This window comes from Accipiter gentilis, chromosome 3, assembly GCF_929443795.1.
Source record: "Accipiter gentilis chromosome 3, bAccGen1.1, whole genome shotgun sequence".
Taxonomy (NCBI): Eukaryota; Metazoa; Chordata; class Aves; order Accipitriformes; family Accipitridae; genus Astur; species Astur gentilis.
This window is the reverse complement of record NC_064882.1, coordinates 2734638-2752003: the sequence shown is the minus strand read 5'-3', so window position 1 is coordinate 2752003 and position 17366 is coordinate 2734638.

The window sequence follows — 17366 nt, the reverse complement described above, 5'->3', positions numbered from 1 at the left end:
TTACCACTTCACTGAAGATACAGCTCTTGTATCTTTATTGATCAGTTGATTTTTTTTTTAATAGTTTGTGTGAAGAAAAGAATAAAATCTCCGAGAGCACCTCCCTTCTACAATAGCCTGCAGTTTGGTGATACCCTAGGAGACAAAGACACAGAATCCAGGAGGGAAGATACTGAATCCTCTCCATCAGAGGAACTCTGTCTCTTACACTTTCCAGGCAGGTACCCCAGCCACTAGATTATTGGTTAAGAGTAGCAGTGTTTGCCTATATTTAAGATAAAATGGGGTTTTAAAAAGACTTTTATGTGTGTGTATATATATATATAATGCAACTCACAATCCCTTTATAGATATCTTCCAAACAATTTTGGAATGAGTACTTCAATAGAAATAGGTAATGAAATGCCCAGTTGCTTCATCCTGTCCCATCAGGCTTGAAATATGAGCTTGGTTCCATTAAGATCATGATGGTGGTTATGTTCAGAAAACTAATGTCAGGGTTTAACCCCAGCTAGCAACTAAGCACCACACAGCTGTTCACTTACTCCCTCCAACACCCAGGGGGATGGGGGAAAGAATCAGAAAAAAAAAAAAAAAAAAGTAAAACTCATGGGTTGAGAAAAGAACGGTTTAATAGAACAGAAAAGAAGAAGCTAATAATGATAACAATAATAAAATAATAATAATTACAGGACTGGAATATACAAGTGATGCACAATGCAGCTGCTCACCACCTGCCAACTGACACCCAGTTAGTTCCCGAGCAGCAATTCTCCCCAGCCCCACTCCCCCCAGTTTATATACTGGGCATGATGTCACACGGTATTGAATACCTCATCAGCCAGTTTGGGTCAGCTGCCCTGGCTGCGCCCCTTCCCAAGTTCTTGTGCCCCTCCAGCCTTCTTGCTGGCTGGGCATGAGAAGCTGAAAAATCCTTGACTTAGTCTAAACACTACTTGGCAACAACTGAAAACATGAGAGTGTTATCATCATTCTTCTCATACCGAACCCAAAACATAGAACTACACCAGCTACTAGGAAGACAATTAACTCTATCCCAGCCAAAACCAGGACAACTAACTTTGCATGACTGGATAGATAAAAGGGGTATTTTTTAGGTTAGATGTATCTAGTCCCAGGTGGCAGCTGATAAGATGTTTTCAGAACAGCAGTTTTGAGCTTAAGTATACAGTTTAAATTTGATAAACCCTTTCAGTTACTCTTCAGTTAAGTCTATCCTCATCAGTTCTCTGAAGTGTGGAAATCAATTGTGGGGTGCCACTATACAAGCCCTTAAATAAGAAACTGTAAGATACTAAATGATTAGTCAGTGTACCATAGTAATTTTTTCCTCTCTGTGAAAGAGTGGTAACTCCATCTGTGTTTATCTACCTCCAGATAATTTGTTCTCACTTCTGAAATCCTAGATTTGAAAAGCATATATAATTTGATATTGGCAGTCATAATGTCATTCATTCTGTTAACAACCTATAAGGCTGCAACATGGAAGACTTTTTACAGAGAAGGGTAAGCAATGAAGGTAGAGTTTACAATATAGTGTTTTAAAGCCCCCTTCTTCAGACTAGTAAACATAGCCTCCTGTGTCTGTACCATCAGACTTCTGAATCAGCATAAACAGAGATTATCTCAAGAGATTAATCTGCAAAGTAGCTTTATCAAGCTCTAAAGCCATCTGTATGATTAGTCCTACTCTGCAGTAAGCCTAGCTTTTTTTTTTTTTTTTTTTTTTAAATTCATAACTATGCAGTAACAGATTTTGTGAGAAACCACAGAGCTGGAATCTGTTGTCTTGAAACAAAGCCTTTCAGACCTGCTTTCTAAAAAGCTACGGTAGATACTTCCTGTCTATACATTTAATTTGCCCCTTGAGGTCACCAAGACCTTGGTGTGTCTTACGAGGATTTTTCCTCTCCTATGTCTATTTCCAAGATTATTGCTTAATACCAAAAGTTACCAAAGTACGCCCCATGCTATGACAAAGCCTCAGTTCTTAATTTCAGACTTTTATAGCTATTAATTATTGTGAAGAAAGCCTTCATGAGTTAAAAGCCTAAGCGAAAACTTTATCAGCTAGTAGAAAGAAGGAAAGAAGTCTTGCAGGGCCTTTATGCTTCCTCTCTGCCATTCACCAACTCATTTATGCTCATAGCTTTCTTCCAGGGTTGATTGCTTTTCTCCCACCCCTTACAAGGCTCAGATTTGCTCTCTGGTAAAAACTTCAAATAAATTAAGCTATGCAATCCAGGTATTCTGTGCCGAGATGTTCCAGAGATTTATATTTAAGGACAGACATCTCTATGCGACACAGTATAGTCTAGTCTGCATTAGCAAGTTAGACGGGGTGCAATACGTATGGTAACAATCTGTTTTTCCCTACCCTTCAGCATATGCAACTGAAAGGTAACAGTTTAAGTCATGCTTAGGTAATCTTCTAGGTAGTTTCAAGTACCTAAGCAGCAAGGGTGTTCTGGTTTAACCCTGGCCAGTAACTAAACACCATGCAGGTGCTCACTCACTTCCCCCCAAAACCCAGTGGGATGAGGGAGAGAATCAGAAGGAAAAAGGTAAAACTCATGGGTTGAGATAAGAATGGTTTAATAGAACAGAAAGGAAGAAAATAATAATGGTAATAAAATGACAATAATAATAAAATGATTGGAATATACAAAACAAGTGATGCACAATGCAGTTGCTCACCACTCGCTGACTGATGCCCCATTAGTTCCCAAGCAGGATATGGAGTACCCCTTTGGCCAGTTTGGGTCAGCTGCCCTGGCTGTGTCCTGTGCCAACTTCTTGTGCCCCTCCAGCCTTCTTGCTGGCTGGGCACGAGAAGGTGAAAAATCCTTGGCTTAGTATAAACACTACTTAGCAACAACTGAAAACATCAGAGTGTTATCAACATTCTTCTCATACTGAATCCAAGACATAACACTATACCAGCTACTAGGAAGACAATTAACTCGATCCAAGCCAAAACCAGGACAAAGGTATAGGTGTGTGCAGTCTCCTCATCAGTCACCACAACATACTGATGACTAGACTATGCAGCGTAAATGTAAATAAATTCTAATTTCTGTTCAAGGACTGATTTTTTGCCAAAGAACATGATACTGCATTTTTCTTGCCACAAGATGGAGCCATTTAGATTCTTGTCATTAAAAAAGCAGTTTGAAGAAAAAAGACGAAAAAAATAAGAATACATGATTGGCCACTTTGATGTCCTTTTGTACCATTCAGTATAACTCTTTTAAAAGCGGACATATTGTTTCTAAACACCAGATAGTTTAATGTTATTCTAAATAATCCCAGCATATATAGCAAATATGTTGGATTTTTGTGCATGTCAGCTGTCACATTGGGGTCGTACAGAATGCAGTGCATCACAAACGCAGTGAAATTATGCTACTTTAAAACAGTTTTAACAGTGCAGTTTAAGTGAAGGTCTGTTTCTTACTAAGTTGCTTTACAAAATTGCCAGCTGCCTTCTCAGGTTAAGCCTCATAATCCTCAAATCACATAGAGCCTCTGTTCCTTGGGTTATTAGCTTCTGTAGGGCAACTCCATGTTTTGAGGTTCAGAGAAGGACACATCCTCCCTTCCATCAAAATAAGGATGAGCTGGAACTGTGGACACATTCAATGTCAAAGACAAGATTTGCCTCCAGGAAGCTTGTGAGTGAGCAGCGCTGCAGCAGACTGCGAAGACATACAGTGCCTCTGCTGAGTCACCATCTCACTGCTGCCTGTGCTGACAGGTTGTCCTGGTTGCCTGCCAGCTCCCTTTGCAATTCTGCGAGGTAAGCTATATACATCACGATGAATGAAAGAAGAAAATGCAGTGGGAGGGAAAAAAAAAAAAAAAAAAAGTCATGTCACTGGAAGAAAACTCATCAGGATACTGCAGGACATCTTTCCAGAGAAATCCTGGAGGCTTCAGGTGGTTTTGTACTGTGAATGTTTAAAACAGAATATGGGTGAAGACACATAGTAGTCTTGCTGTGAAGGACCTGAAGTTAGATATACATTTTAGTATAGCAATTAATATTATTTTGCCATCAATTCAGTGAGCCTTGCAATAACTGCTCTTGACAAGAATGTGAACTCACAGCTTGGTACTGCTGTAATCCAGCTTTCTGAACCACTATTAATGTAGATCTGGCAGCTAGCAGTAGACTATGATTTTAAGGTGGCAACAGTATTTTACTGCAAGCTAAAGTCTTTCTTTCTGCTCTATTTTGAATATAGGGAAACAATTCTGATCACATAAATTAGTGCTTGGAGCACTGACCCTTATATCTACACTATTCTGCATTTAAATTACTTGTTAGTCTTGTGATTGTACAGAAACGCAATTTATGTAGGACCACGTGCCATACCTACCAGTTAAATTTTACTGATATCTGTAGACATAATATTATAAGTTGCCTAGTTTACTTGGAAGCACAGCTATGTATGTTCAAAGCAGCAGTGAGGCACAGTTCAGCTGAATGTATTATCCCAGGGAGTTACAAGTCTTCCTGTAAGAATCTACTCCTATAAGGGGCTGCTAATGTGAACACCTATCCAAAAAAAAGGTGTTTCCCCCAACGAAAGTAGAACCATTCTAAGGGTCTAATTAAATCTTATTTCTAGTAGGATAGTTTTCCGAGCCAGGCAATCTAGGTACATGATTCACTTTTTCAGTTATGTTCTTTGTCATTTATGGGTATCATGCTGCCCTTCATCTGTAACTTTTCACCTTTAAACCCTTCCCTGCATATGTACAAAATACAGCATACAGGTATGGAAGATAAAATGTATAAAGTAAAATGGGTGCAACTGGAGGCAATAAATGAAAAAAAAAAATCCTTGGTCTGATACATAAAACCAAAAGTTATCTAACAGTGAGTTATTTTAGTCAATGGCTTCTTCTTAGAAACCCCCTTGTGAGGCTTTACATTTTTAATATGAAAGAAGAATCACCCGATAAACATGCTTACCACCAAGACAAACCCTGCAAACATTGCTTTACCATTAGTAACTTCTAAGACTGTGTCTTTCATATTTACTTATATTTATACACACTACCTCCCAGTCTTCAGTTTCAGAACCCTGTATTCATGCGACAGTTTCCTAACATACAAAGCAATTCACATTCTGCTGTCACCAGATATTAGGGTGACAATCAATACAAATAATGAAACCATGTGTATTCGCTAAGTGTTGACTGATGACATTAACATTTCATCTATGCCTTGGTTTCCTCCCCCAACAGATAATGGGGTGAGGGGGTGGAAAATAGTGGCTCAGTCATTTCGGCTTAGGCTAGAATGAGTCAGGAGGCAAGCAACTCAATATAATTCCTTCTGTCCTTTTTCTTCACAGTCTAAAGTTGAGTGAATTGATCATATTTGTATTAATTATCTGGTCTTTAGAAACAGGGAATTGCTGGCTATAACTGACTGACTGGCAAGACTCCTTTAGGAACAGGGTAAATCCATTTTTGTATTTTAACATCCTGAGAGGCAGCAGTTTACATTTTCAGATAAACCACTCAAATAATTACTTCTGTAGTCATTACTGCTGTGAGAGTCCCTAAATCTGAGGATTTAGTGTATGGTTTAGGGTGAACAATCCAATTACATTTAGCAGCTTCTGTAAGAAACATTTCTTCTTGTGTTTTTTCTGGGCACCATGGCAACCACAAAACATTAAAAGGAACGAAAGCTGCACTTAGCATAAATCTTAGCGGCAGCGCTAAAGTATAACATTGACTTTGGACTTATGTTCATATTTAAGGCTCTTCCTTCAGACCTGCTCAGATGTTTCCACTCCATATGGCTTTTAGTGTAACAGTACAGTAGATTTTTGCCGTAGACTTCTAGCTAGTAACACAGAACCTAGCGTATTCTCACTGTGCCATTCCCAGCTAACAGCTTCAGTGCCTAGAGCTGTGTAGCATTAGCACAGTCTGTTCCTAAATAACTTAGCTTTCTGTCTATAAGCATGACTAATTAATTCAGGTGCAGCACTGTGCTGACACAGCTCTACTGTTTCCAGTTCTGGAACCAGTCAAGTATAATCCTCACCTGGGATTGCTACGCTGTGGTGTTGCACAACACAAGTAGCAGTGACAGCATATCCAACTCTGTTTTCAGTGATCCCATTTCCCATTAATATGTCTTGATACTATAAGCTGCCACAAACAAGTGCCACAGTAGGGAAACATGTCTAAAGCCCTCCCCCATGGTTATAGCATATTCAAAGACAATGGCACTGTCTAAGGCAGGCTTATGCCCAGTATCATGAAACAATGCTCTTCTCATCAGGGTGGTGGTGGGAGAAGGTAGACCCTGGCATCCCCCCCTTGAGGCAGACCTGCTGAAGTCTTAGGCTTGCTGCCCCTTTCACATCAGGGCTGAATCTGCCCTTAGTGCAGTAACCACCCAATTACTAAAGACTCCGCTTGGAAGCTGTAAATATAATATGTCTAAAAGACCAGGCCTTCACACCACAAGAAGAGACTGACATGCTTCCTCAGCTTCAAGGAGCCAACATATTTCTTATGTAACTTCAATTCTCTAGGGCCCACAACTTTTTGTACAGATATATGAAATATATATAAGTAATTTAGACAGCTGTAATATCAACACTGAAATATAAGAGTAGGTTAATAGCCCCAAAAGACAGCAAATGCTTATTTCACAATAGAATTCTGGTTTTAGCATCATCACTGTTTCCTGTTGAGATTTTGTAAAGTTAAGCTTTGTCTTTGTTGGGGTGTACTACTTTTCACAAGTCACAGATGCCCACAGCTCTTGGGGATTAGGGATATGCACAAGTATACTGAAACTGCATTTCATCCCCTACCCATAGTAGTACGCCAGCTTTGTAAGCCACCAACATAATTACCAGCACAATACAAGCTTTAAGCATTTTTTTCATGATATATTGGCAAAGAATACACAGGCTTTGCCTCTGTCTTGAAAGCTGGGGACTCCTAAGTTAACTGTTATTAGCACCAGCTAGCCAAGATAGTTTCGAAGAAAATACCCACCCCTCTCAAAGAAAACCTCTCAACATCTCACAACAAGAAAACCATAAAAAAAGAGTACCCAACCAACTAAAAAACACCCCACCAAACCCCAAACCCAAACTAACACTACCACAGAAAAAGCCAAGGTCATAAAGAGTCTTTTCCAAGTATTACATAGATACAAGTCTCCACATCCAGAAACATCAGTTTTCCAGTTTAGAGGCCAACAGCTGTCTTAAGTTTATCACCAACTCCACCCTTTGCAACAAACAGCAAAAGAAGAATCTCCAAATTGTATTGGTGAAGAATTACAGGGCAGCATGTCTTTTTACTCCCTTTGCTTTTTTTTCTGTATTTACGCCAAGAAAGCTGTTTGATAATTAGCCTCTTCTATTTAAGTATTTTCTAAGCTTAAGAACACTATATACAGAATAGTTTCAGTGCACAAGACATTTTTGTGTTATATTTAGAGCCAAATTGCTACAGTTTAGCCAGGCAACCCTGTTCTTGCCACTCCACTCCCTCACAGTTTTAAGTATTTTTTTTTCCGTAATTCATAAAGGAGTTGTTAGACCAGCACTTCATCTCAACACAACCTAGCTAGTACCACTACCAATCAGCGGTTATTGTTTTCCCAGCAGAAAGATAAACACACCAGTTATTGTTAGACAAGCTCTCCATTCTTCTAATGCTCTCAGAGCAAAGGGGTATAAAACCTCTTATTAATTACACATCCCAGCAGATTAAAAGAACAAACAACTCTAAATGAAAATTCTTACCATTGCATGGCAAAAAGAATCCAAAGTACTACCAAAATTCATGACCTTATAGAAGAAGCTATATGATTTTTATTAACAGGCTTATTCTCTTATGTAGAAATGCTCTTACCAAGGTATCAGCATTGGCTGATGGGTTGCAGCTGTACCTGCTGCCTGGCCATTTAACCCTTGCATTTCTGGTTCCAATTTTCAGTAGATGTAATTGGAAAAAGGATATTTAAGATTTTGGATTGTTTAGCAGGACATAGCTTATAGAATTTGGAGTGTCCCCAAAACCACAGTATAACTTACCATAGCTGCTTTTTTCCTGCATAATTTCTGTATTTTTGCCTTACTTGTTCCAGTTTTTCATTTAACCCCTCTCATTTATGTTGCCTATCAGAAAAGATAACAGGTGCAAAATTTCCTCTGAAAAAGAAGAGGAGGAAGCTAGGCAGGGACCTCATCATACAAAATGTACTCATTAATATGGCAGTTGCAAGTCTTTTATTTGTTTTTGTTACAGTGTCAAGGCTGGCTTAAAAGTATAGCAATACTTCTTATATCAATTCTATCATTCAAATAATCCTGTGTAACTAGAGGGATCTAATTAAGGAAAAGGCAAGTACTGAAAAGCAGCAAACAGAATGGATGTTGCAAGTAGGGCTTGTATGAAACCCTTGTTGAACTACCACTAGTTGTGCTTTCACTGTAGCTGGACCATGGTACATTAATAGTAAAGAACTAAATCTTGGATATTACAAACACATTCTAAACCTGACTTCTTTTTAATGCAAACTGTTTAAAGTCTCAGTGTCTTCAGAGTGTCTGCCCATTTAAGGACCTAAATATACCATTTAAGCATTACTGATTTTTTCAAATTGGTATCTGTTAGGTGCTCTGTTTCTATCATTGGTCATGTATAAAGCCCTCATGGTGCTGATGCAGTCTACAGCATAGAATTTAAGCTAAAACATCAAACATCCTAAAATCAAATTCCTTTTTGCTAGAAAAGTTTGGATGTCTGATACCTTCTGCAAGGTTCTGGGAACTCTGAACTGTAGGTTCAATACACCTTTCCGGATTGGACCTCTGTGAGCAAACTCGTCACATTATGGGGTTTGCAGTACAGTTCGTAGTTCCAGCAATATAATATGCATGAATTTTAAAATAAAACCAAACTGCAGTGTATAGCAAAACAAATTTAAAAATCCTTGCAAGGTCATTGACTCCATCTCTCGTCTTTATTTCATCATCAAATGTAACTCTCACAGAGGTCAGCATTTTACAAGGACAGTTTTTACAATTTTCAAAAAATTGAAACACAGTTATTTTTCATTACTTTTTGATCCCTTTGATAACTGAACAGAACAACTTAGTTCTGAAGCATGGTGCCTCCTAACAGAATTCAAAATGCTAAGATCATTTTCTGCTGGCTTCCTGTAGGATTTTACTGAAAGACTTCCATGAACTTCCATGACTTCCCTGACCATCATCAAAACACTGCTGTGAGAAGAAAAGGAAGAATTGTCCTCTAGAATGATAAACCATATAGCATAATTCATGCCTTAAATAGGTTCAGACTAGTGACTTCAAAAGTTCATGGCAAAATGTGCACTGCAAAAAGTGTGCATAAATGTGTTGTGGACATAGGATAGAAAGTTAATAAAGGCTTTGAGCAACTGAAGAAGTAGAGGGACTTAAGTACATATAAACAAGAAATGATTCCAAAGATATTACTGCCACATCCAGAAGTATTCAGCCATGTGGATATTCCAGGGCCAATGTTCAAGTCCATGCAATGTCATAAGACATCCTAGAAAGATGCATTGAGTAGTGATAGTTATATCTAGCATATTTTAAAATGTCATACTATATACTTTACTGTATGTGAGTGTTATGTTATCATCAGTAATTATTTTAATTGTCTAAGAAAGAATGTAGGCATCTGTACTTTTAAAAGGTTCTAGCAAGACCTGTTGTTCTGTTGTGTAGAGACTCCTGTGACTTTCAGCTGCCCAGCTAGCATTAAACCATTGAATGAAATAGGCTATGACTTTTGTCAAACACTATGGTTATGTATAATTATGGAATAATATCTCAGAAACCCCATAGAAAAGCTTTTGCTGTCTATGTCTTGTTAAAGAAAAGGTCGAGTATTTTTTTTCTTTCAAAGAGAAGGACTGGTCCAATGAGGCTGGTTTCCTAAGGAAAATTTGCAGATTAATCCTCTTAATACTATACAGATTTTTTACTAGGACAACAATATTTACTGTTATGGGCCAAATTCTGATGAAGGTATCAATTGCGCTGATAACCAAGAATCCAAAGGAGAGTGATGGGGCTGAGAAGACTGCAGTGTATTATTTCTCTTAAGTAAGTCAAAACCAAGGAGAACATAGAGATTTAGACTTGTGGTTCAGATGGGAGTTGAAGGTAGAGCAAAGCAGCCGCTTGAAACTCACCTTCCTTGTTAAAGCTTTCAGAAGATTCCCATTCTGCAGTCCCCATTCTTGCTCTGAGGGTGTCCTGACTGCTAAGAGCTTTGTGGTAGCTGGTGCAACCAGGTTTGTGATATGACTAATATCTTTTTCCTCCTCTCAACTCCCTCAAAATGTATATTTTCACAACATTTAAGTTGACAGTTTGGGTAAAATAGTTTTTGAATTTACTTCCTTTTTTGGGGGAAGAAAAATTAAAAAAACAGAATGAGGCAACTAAGCTAGCAAAAGCATAATTTGAAGTAGGCAGGATTATTACACAGTTACTATGGTGTGTACACACACTTGAAAACAGCTGTAAAGCACAACAATGCACAGTTGTTGTCTTGACCCTACAGTTGACTGCACACTCATCATATTAGCAACTATATGTATAGTATGATATTGATAATCAAGCAGTTTCTGTAGTACAAGACCAAATCCAAAATGTACACAAAATGGAGAGTTTTGTTGTGAGAGAAATTAAGAATTGAAATAATTGAAGAAATCACTTTTTTTTTTCTTTAAAATAAAGCATGGCAATTTAACCACATGGCTGCTAGTGGTAATAGGAGGCAAACAGTTAAATTTCTGTAAATCAGAGCATTAACCTCTTACAATTTCATCTTTTGTAAAGCAAATGGAATACTGTATGATACGGCAGCATTTCTGGCTAGTAATAGTACTTATCAGAGGTTCTTAAATTAGTCTATTATCACAAGATTAATTAGTGTAATCATTTTATTCTTAATTAATTAAGTAAGCAATTTGTAGCTAATTGCTAACTCCTTGTGTGTCTCAGAAATCCTTCCCCAGGATGGTTTTTTCTTTCTGCCTGTATGATGTTGCCTCTAATGGGATGCAGCACAGCTGTTGAATGAGTGCACGTGCTTTTTGGAAAAAGTAGGTAAATGACATAATATCTGGTACTTCTTACATGCATGTAGTCAGTGCATGTAATCTTACTTCCATGTGATCCTTTTATTTCCTCTCTTCTGTTCAGTCCTGATAGCAGCTTTGGATTTCACTGAACTGTTCCACAAGTGAAGAGTGAATTACACTTTTCAGGAGCCTTAATCCAGTGGAGAATACAACATGTGGCTAAAGAAGCTGGAAATCCCTTGTGAGTATCCTGTCAGAGTAGATATGGAATAAGATGGAAAGTGAAAGTTCACTGCATCTAGCTTTGAACCAAAATGTGTCTTATCACTTTAAATGAACGGCTTTACTTGGGGTCCAACATGAGCAAAGCAAGTTGTCATGGAAACCTTGATGGCATAATTACTATCCGGGCAGAGCAATAGGGCCCTAGAGACTGTGTAATCAGGTGGCCATTTATTCTGGAAGACTTGGGCTTCTGTCTAGTAAAGGAGTATGGAATTGGTTGATTAAAGAAAGCTGCTCTAGTAGGATCCAATAATGAGATATAAACAATTTTTCTTGTCTCTCAAAGACAATTACTGCATGGCACTTTGATTTATTCACTGGTAAAAATATTCTAAAGCTGTTTAGAGGAGCCCAAGTGTGGAAGCTAAAAAAGGTTTTGTTCCAGAAGATAGTTTTGCTCCAAGTTCTCCTCCCTTCCACATTGTCTACACTCTTGCTGTAATTATCACAATCATGTTCTTTCTTGTTAGCTTGGGTATCTCTGTATTACACTGCATTACACAGTGTACACATAACCAATGTGCCAATTACACCACTTGAGATAAAGATCATCCTGTACAAAAAGAATATGCGTAATTAGTCTTGTTTAATTTGGGTATTTCACAGTGTAAGTGCAAAGGACTAAAATAATCATGTGATTGTGGTTGGAAATGTTTAAAAAGTACTTCAAGTACTTTTGTGAAATACATGATTGGAAAGCTTATTGAGTCCTCTGAGTCATACTATTCTGGTTATCCAGGAATCCAGAATTCAAGCTGCACATGTGTCCTTGATGTAGTTTTTGGAGCAGTTTCCTAAATTCATCACGTTTTAATGTAGTTACCACAACAGAAAGAAGACAGAAACTAAAAAGAAATGGCAAGATTGTTCGCTAACTCAATACTAGGACTCTGAATCTATCCAGGGTCATGGCTTCCCCTTTAAAGGTGTATAAGGTAACCATTCAGAACTGTCCACTTATTTACACTGGCACCATGTTGGAGACAGTAGAGTCTTAGACTGTAGACATCACTTGTAGGATGGTTAAAAATAAAATTGCAATTGAAACTGGCTCCTTCTGAGTTTCAAAACTGTCATGAAAGCAATCTGTTCACACAGTACTGCTATACATCAGGGCTGGATGCAGTTAGGATGTGAATAAGGGTGCTATTGAACCACACAACGCATCCTCTGTCATATGACATAGAGAGCGCATCAATCTGTGCAAAGCAAATGGGGTTGAGCAGGAACTGTAGCTCCTTTATGTGCCTGCTGGTAAATCTGTCCTTCATTCTGGAAACAAAAATACTAAACCTATAGGTATATAGAGGCTTTCAAAAAGATAGACTCACCTTTTTGGTCTGCAAAGCTAATGCTTATTATGCAGTTTTGGTCAGCTATCTGCATGCATGAAGCACATCAGTGGATCCAGTCAGGTGGTTGGTACTCTGTGAGACTCAAGTATCATTCCTTTAAGCAGATATTAACTTAGTGAAAAAAATGATGGGCAAACAGAAAATACTGGAGAGGAGGATCAGTTTTGCACAGGTGCTGGGGAAGAGTGCAGAGAAGATCTGTGTTTAAATAAATAATTTTTCTGCAGAAGGAAACCAATCCATGAAACAATCTGTGTGAAGATTGGGTGTTAAGGTAATTCTACAACCACAAACTCAGCTAAGTTGTCTGCCTTTTGAGAACAGAGGTCTGTGTGTTTGTCTCTCTGAAGAGCACAGGTAGTCTAACTGGGTGTCTAAAGTATCTGTAAGGCCCCGCTGTATTTACAGAATCAAATGGAAATTTAAGACTTCACCTACAAATGGATCGGATTCCTGCTGTTTGGCTCATAACTCAGGATCAATTTAGAGTATGTTTTGTGCTATCTTTATTCAAATACATGCCCCTTGGAGGACAAAACAGAGTTTGTGAGGTGATATCTTATTACTCTCATCAGAGCCTTAAAAATAGCAGTTCAATACAGTATTTAGTCCTGAATATGAAAGGGTTGGGTGTTAGAATGGATGACTGTGTCAAGTTAAAAACCTGTTTAAAGACTGATTTATTATCTGAATGAGCTAAAAGCAGGTATGTATGCTATATAAATTGTGGTAACAGCCCAGCAGTGAGGTAAAGTCCCCTAAGACAGATCCAGCTAGTGAATGTTTTCAACTGCATCATAATTCACTAATGTGAGCGGGATCGCAGTTCACAGTAATACAATGACTGAAACATTACTGTGGAATCCCATACTGCTATTTCTACTACAAATTCTGCACTGCCTTGCATGTCTAAAGAAGACTTTGTCCTTCTGGAATGTTGTTGTTCTATCTGTAGTCACTTTTGTATTTTTCACCTTCAAAAACTGTTAAAAAAAAATTAATTAGGGATATCCCTACTCTTTGTTTTTCAAAAACCCACCATGTACAAAGGTGACCTGAGACAATTTCATATCTATTTGCAAACTGAGCAAGAATTATTTTTTTCTAAGTGCTGGGACAGACTGAAGAAAACATGTAATTTGAGTGTACATCTTAAACATTTCAGTTGTGACATTTCTGGATAAACCAGGTCAAGACAGTTTGAGTGATAAGAAAGAACTGGTTAAAGTGTTTTTCATACTGTTAAGTCCTAGGCTGTAGCCTGTGAGTTTATTGCAAGAAGTCAGTTGCTGTCTTAAAGAGATCAGGATTTTATTTTACTTATGTTATCTTTACAGTGTTTTCAGCAAAAAATTATGATGGGCAGGGAATAAAAAAAATATTCTTATACGTGATTGTCCATTTGTTCAAAAGGTTTATGTACTTGTGTTTTCTATCACTATTTGTGTAGAGGGTATTCTTTTTGTTTATTTGTGTCTGGCAAAACTTCATCGGATTTGTAAAAATTCACATGGGTCTCTGCTGGCATATAATAACTAAATAGCATTTGGATAAATCCATATTTTATTTGGGGTTAGCCAACACTTTTTCACTCCTTGACTTAATTTCTGGTGAACATTATTCTAGAAAGAGATGTCCTGTTGACTCATGGAGTTAGATACAGGAATGACAAAGCTCTGCAGGAGTATTCTGCAGGAGTTCATGCTGGAGGAACATGTCTCAAGGAGTGAAACGGTTTACTTCATAGTTGTTAAACTCCCTATCAATAGGGAAGGTAACTACGGAAAGCTGTGACTTTGTGCTGTTTTGAAATATGATATGCTGTCATATTTAAAATATGATACTCTTCTCAGCTAGGGTAGCTCTTACTAAACTACATTCATACTGCTAGATCAGCTCTGAATTATGATGTATAGATGAAAGACTCTGCCATTATCAATATCCAGAAAAAGCATTGCTAAAATTTTGTTCTTTCTCCATTAGTAACTTATTGTGGCCCCTGAATTCGATATTGACAATGGAGTTTGCTAGCAGTGTAGCTATAGGCTTTGACATTTTGGTATCTGAGGCGTGAATATTCTGAGGTTTAGTCAAGGTCTAGGGCATTAATGAATATTCATAAATTATTAACCTAAATACTTCCCCAAAAGTAGAATTGCAGAAAGAAATAGTTGCTTCTGTTGCAGCTTGTACTATTCTATGCTAGTTGTTACTGCTTCTAAATTGTAGAAATAAATGTTGACTCCAGTCCCAGTAAAAATCATCTTTTTTGGCTGTCCAGTATGCTAGCAGTCAAATCCTCTTGTGATGGATTGCAGTTGACAGACTGTTGCAACACACCTGGTACATACCAGTTGAGAAATAAATGTTATGCAAGATTAAAAGTATGATGAAAATACGTGTTGTTACAATAACAGTAGGTAAAATTGCACTTATTTTATTAACTTCATATGATCTAAAGCTTCTTAACTTCCTCTTTTCCTTTCAGTCACTTTTGTACTTGATTACCTTCGCAGTGTCAAGATCTATAAGGCAGTCAATGTCCCTTTCTTTCTGCAAACCTGATTCTGTGGCTACCAGCATATGAAATAGATTATTTGATTAGTTCAAATGCCTTTGGATCCCTGATCTGAATGACCTTTACCCCTTTATATTTGGTCATCTGAAAGCAGCCTATTGTCATGGTTTAACCCCAGTCAGCAACTAAGCACCACGCAGCTGCTCACTCCCCCCCACCCCCCACCCCCCGCAGGGGGATGGGGGAGAGAATTGGGGGAAAAAAAGTAAAAAACTTGGGTTGACATAAAGACACTTTAATAGGACAGAAAGGAAGAAACTAATAACGATAGTGCTAACAATAATGACAATAATAGTAACAAAAGGATTGGAATATACAAAACAAATGATGCATAATGCCGTTGCTCACCACCCTCTGAGCAATGCCCAGTTAGTTCCCAAGCAGCGATCCACCGTCCCTGGCCAACTCCCCCCAGTTTATGTAGTGGGCATGACGTCCCATGGTATGGAATACCCCGTTGGCCAGTTTGGGTCAGGTGCCCTGGCTGTGTCCCCCTGCCAACTTCTTGTGCCCCTCCAGCCTTCTTGCTGGCTGGACATCAGAAGCTGAAAAGTCCTTGACTTAGTCTAAACACTACTTGGCAACAACTGAAAACATCAGAGTGTTATCAACACTCTTCTCATCCTGAATCCAAGACATAACACTATATCAGCTACTAGAAAGAAAATTAGCTCTGTCCCAGCTGAAACCAGGACACCTATGAAATTGTGTCTTTCTGAATCTGTTGATGGCATACTGTTGCTACTCTATCACCATTCCTTTTTGCTACAATGGCTCACACTATAGCTGGCATTTCATAGATCCCAGGTCTCAGCAGCTCTGTCTACTGATCAATTGCTCTTTTTAGACTCTCGTAGTATTAGTAGCTGTTATAAACCCACCAGTTCTAGATATTTGGTTTGTTGGTATATTTTGGGAAGTGACACTATTCAGTCTTCTGTGTTTATCATCTTTTTACTGTGAGAAAAATGTTTGTGTTCCTTTTATATACCAATACTAAAACAGTCATGAGAAAGTGCTCTGGATTCACTTCTGCAACATAACAATAAATTTTATTTAGCATTACCTATCACTGTGCATTGGTCCAGCCAGAGAAAGAATATATATTTCATATAAATATATGCAATAACATATATGAAAGAAGTTTTATATTTCCGAGTAAGAAGTGCTAGTATAGTAATCCAAAACATTGCAATAGCACCTATCACAAACACTGATTCTCCTTACTTTCCCATGATTAGGAAATGCTTCCAAAGTCAGAAGGCTGGGTTAAGCACATTTGGGTTTCTGGTGCTAACAGAAGGGAGTATGCTGTGACTCCCTTCCAGACCATGTGCTTAAGTGTCTTCCTGCTTGAAAACAACACACATATAAGGAATAATGCATATGCTGATGTGCAACCAGGCACATGTGCCTGTACCCAGAAAGTAACAGATGCTCTCAGATCCCACGATATAGGCAGAACCACAAAGCCCAGATCAGATTTAGATTCATAAAAAATGTATTCTGCATCTGTAACAGATTGTCTGTAAGAAAGCATTTTCCTCAAATAACTGTTTTTATATTTTCTTTTCCTAAATAAAGTTTAAACAAATCATTTTTTATGTAAAAGTATTCTGGCAATACATGGAAATTACTAATTCCATTCGCCTTTTCATTCCTTCTTTCCTGACGTTGAAAAGGATGGATTATTTTCATCAGTAAAGATTGTAAAAGATGCTGGTGAAGCCTTACAAATGACCTTTGAATTTACAAAGACAGTATTTTAATTCTGTTGTCATACTGGACTGTTACTGTCAGGATAGCATGTTTTACATCACATAACTCTGCGCAGTAAACCAAGTGGGTGCTGTTTTTCTCTAACTTTTTGCACTTTCATGCTACTAAGTTGCAAAAAGGAAAGCTAATGCTGTGGACATTTACAAATGCCTGTTTTGGAGTGTTCAGTTCATGAAACCTGTCTTGTAATTCAGTTGAAATTGCAGGGCTA